The following is a 4,252-nucleotide window of genomic DNA, read 5'->3' as shown; positions in this document are numbered from 1 at the left end:
CGACATCTCCGTCGACAAGGGCCAGCGCGCCACCCTTCTCGCTGGAGCAGATCGTCGCGCGCACCCCGCCGCCGTCAGGAGCACAATAGTTCTGCAACGCGTAGTGGTTCTGTAGAGCGACACCGACCAGATTAGGGAAGCTCAGTTGCCCATTTGCGCGTATACGTACTCCAGCTGCTAAGTTGTCTACATATAAGAATTCAGATACAAACACAATATATACGTACAAGATAAGGCAGACATCAAACGCACCAGTGGTCTAGTGGTAGAATAGTACCCTGCCACGGTACAGACCCGGGTTCGATTCCCGGCTGGTGCAATGTTTTTTTTGTTTTAAAATTTATTTCTTTTCTTTTTACAGTTATCGAAGGTCTAAATTTGGCTCTCCCTGCGCATCATCCGGACTTCCTTCAGTCACTTCTTCAATTTCAGACGGTGTCCTGGTATTAGAATCCACCACTCCGGGAATCGCGTGATGAATCTGCTCGATCATATATAGTACAGTGAAACCAATGACCTCAGCACGTTAGATCGCTTGATCAGGATTTAAGAGTGCCCAACGCATATGCAGACGATGCTGCTGCTCGAACGAACAATTGCGTTCGGTGATTGGCTCATTCTACCAACCAAAGTACTGTAGCAACACACCTGACGACACAGAAGAACAGAACGTCAATCAGTTCATTGAGAACTACGACTAATGGGGTGTTTGGTTTCTAGGGACTAATGTTTAGTCCCTTCATTTTATTCTATTTTAGTATATAAATTGACAAATATAGAAAGTAAAATAGAGTTTTAGTTTCTATATTTGATAATTTTGTAACTAAAGTGGAATAAAATGTAGGAACTAAAAATTAGTCCCTACAAACCAAACACCACCTAAATAAATCGCCAGAGTCTAGTACTACGACTGGGGAAAGATACAGTAAATATATACATTTACCAATAATTCGGAAAAAAATATAACCGTGTTTAAATAAATATCTCATTTGAATAAGTTCTAATTACATGATATTATATAGAAATAATAGCAATACATAGACTACTAACTAGTCATTCTCTAGATAAAGAATCTAATTAAGAGCACCAGGCAGTCGGTTCTAAGATCGTCTCTAGCCAACTACAAAATCTACAGCCAAGTCCACAATTTGTAGGCAAATTTGCCTCATAGTTTCTATCCACTTAGCTATGGCGGACCAATGAAAATTTCTATCTACTTCCGTGAGCAAGGCAGGAAAAAAATTCTTTTTAATTTCTGTCGGTTATGGCTGGCCAACAAAAATTAGCCTCCTTAGTTCAGCTACGGCCAATTAACTAGTTTCTATCGATTGACCATAATTGACAGAAATTAGCCCTGAGCTAATGTAGGTTAATTCTTTGCATCCATCAACAGCAATTATACATACATCCAACTATAACAAATATATATCCATCCAATACATTCACGGACACGTACATTCACATCAATTATATTAGCGCAAATATACAACATCACATATCCATCACATATATCATTAACATCACAAATATCCATCAAATAAATCATCCATATATATAACTAGTTTTTTTAAGTCTTAAAAGTTTTATAACTGTCATGTATTGGTGCAATCATTTTTCCAAGTCTTTCAGAATATCGAAAAACTTTTGAACATACAACATAGGTTAATCCTTATATTTTAGTTCAAACTCCGGCCACATAGCATCAAACATCTCGACCATCCTATCACCAATTTGTTCTTTCATGCTCTTCTCCTTCCACATGTTTATCATGTAACTCGATATGGTGCACCTACAACCTATAACTTGGCATGAAACCAAACCGACAAAGGTCCATTAAAACACTTCTCTTGTCACAACTTATATAATTCTAGCACTTGTTGTATGGAGACCTTTAGATACCATTGGTTGGCAAACAGAATGCACGATCGATAAATTCCTACGTCTTGGTCGTTCACTCTTTCGAATGAATTCCACTCTTACTTCAAACACCGTACATCCATCTAAGGTTGTCACCCATGTTTCATCCTAAGGACATAATATGATAGATTAGCTTTTCCCGTTAGATATACCACGAACTTATATCTATAGAAAATAATAGGTCATAAATCCATCCAAGAATGGTCGATAGAGTGTGAACTTATGACAAGCCTATGGAGGTCAAATGAGATTTCAGCAACGTCGTAACCCCGTTATTCTCTATCTCATGTACTACTCCGATGTAATGGAGAACAACAATGCTATAGCGTTAAAATCTCACTCGAACATGTGGCTCATCGTAAATATCACATCGTCGATCGTCCATATATAGTCTATAAAAAAGGAACAATTAATTCTGAAACAACATGTCTCTTATGCCAGACACATGTAGCCATATGCCGATCAAACACTAGTGACATGTATGTTTCATGAAACTACCAGTATTTTATGTGCTTTTTAAATTAAACTATTCTATAGTACCGTACTTTATTTAACCATTATATAAAATATATAATTGAATTAGCTTTAAAACTAGTAAGTAGGTTTACCAAACCAATATTGTCGGCACCCTGGATCAGGGGTACCCCTCACTACGGTATGAAGACACGATGCATGTGCGGCTACCCCTAGCCGCGCGGAGAACAGCCCCAAAGATATCTCGTGAGCAGTTGAGATGGTGTTCTCGGAGGCAACATCATCAGGTCTAGACATCCTCAAGAAGGCGCAGGACCCCTGTGCGCACAACTCAGACCCCCGAATACGGCCCGGGACCCCCGAAGTAAAGCAGCCCGGAGCCATTGGATGGAGTTCGGACCCCTCCAAGTAAGCTCCAGACCACCCATACCAAGGTCTCGGGACAGGAAGTGTCGTGGCCTAGGCAAGGGTCCGGTGTTGACGCGTGTCTGGGCTCTATCTGGCGCGCCTCCGCTCCCCGCTCGTCCAAGGGCCCAATGCTGCCACATGGCTTATTGCCCGTGACGTAGGCCAGCGGGCGGAGCATGACGTAGGGACTCTGGGCCGCACGGCCTCCGCATTTATTGCGGAGAGGATGCGCCGCCTGTCCACCCTGATGTCAGGTGATGTGCCCCTTCGGCATTTAATGTGTCCTGTCCACTCCGCTGGCAGACGGCGCCCAGGCCATACAGCAGGCGGCGTGCCCGTCTAATCTGAACAGTATTCCCGTGCTGTAGGATACGCTATGTCCACCAGCACTTGTGCATTACCAGGGAAGCTTCCCTGGCACACCAACACTACCGGATCACGGGTGTCAAAGCGCAGGAAGATTGCTCCAGCATCCAACTATTGTTGCCCCAAGTCTTACATGTCGAGCTCAGCACTCTTGTACACGCCCCCCTTAAACTATAAAAGGGGGAGCATGCAACGTTACAAAGGAAAATCATCCAGGGGACACACTTAGACTCTCTCAAGCAATACAACACACAGTGGAGTAGGGTATTACACTCTGGTGGCTCGAACCACTCTAAACTCTTGCGTGTTCTTGTGTTCATTCCTACATCTCGCAACAGGCAAAACGCTTAAGCCCCCTACACATCTTAGGACTTAGGGCGGGTGCACTCCGCCACCCGGCCGAAGAATTTCCTCTCCGATATTTGGCACGCCAGGTAGGGGGCTAGGCTTGAAGTTTTTGCTTGTTTTCCTATTCGACACTATGGTCCATATCGCCGAGCACCATGACGAGACCTCTGAAGACTTCCTCATGGAGGAGGAGGACGCATCTTCTATGCCGCAAAGTTCTAGCCGCCCGACGCCTGGTGCCGCAGCTGTGCACCCCACACGGCAACACACGCCAGCGCAGGCGTCCCGGACTCCATCGGGGGTTGCTCCCGCCAGGGCGGTCTCTGCGGCCAGGGAGTTGTTGCGCTACCCACCAAGCTCCACGGCATCGCCAGGGGCTATGAGACAGTGGCACGACGACGTGGATCGCCTCCTTGGCATGGCGCACTCTGGCTCGGTCAGGCCCAGACCTCGACCATCCCGACGCCAGTACGAGGCATCAGCCTCGGTGCGCTCGCCCTCGGTGAGGGGTGCGCCGACCAAAGATCTACGAGCGGAGCTCAACCGCAGGCGTGCGGTAGAAGACGCGCAAGTCCCTCCGAAGAGACCAGAAGACCTGCGGGACAAACTCAACCATAGGCGTGCGGGCAAGGATGCCTGTATCTCTTTAGAAAGGGCGCGTGATCGCCGTGGGAACCTCGAGGGTCACAACCTCGAGCAAGATTTCGCTGTGGCCGCACCACAGGCCCCAGGGGATGCC

General features: G+C 46.1%; 1 non-coding gene across 1 annotated transcript; it reads left to right on the top strand.

Moving 5' to 3' along the window:
- The first annotated feature begins 248 nt into the window (after positions 1-248).
- TRNAG-GCC (transfer RNA glycine (anticodon GCC)) lies at positions 249-319 on the top strand. The gene has a single exon. It is a non-coding gene; the product is annotated as a tRNA-Gly (tRNA).
- Positions 320-4,252: the final 3,933 nt, after the last annotated feature.

The sequence above is a fragment of the Zea mays genome, chromosome 9 (genome assembly GCF_902167145.1).
Source record: "Zea mays cultivar B73 chromosome 9, Zm-B73-REFERENCE-NAM-5.0, whole genome shotgun sequence".
Lineage (NCBI taxonomy): Eukaryota > Viridiplantae > Streptophyta > Magnoliopsida > Poales > Poaceae > Zea > Zea mays.
Note: the sequence above shows the minus strand (reverse complement) of the source record. Positions and strands in the feature narration are given on the sequence as shown.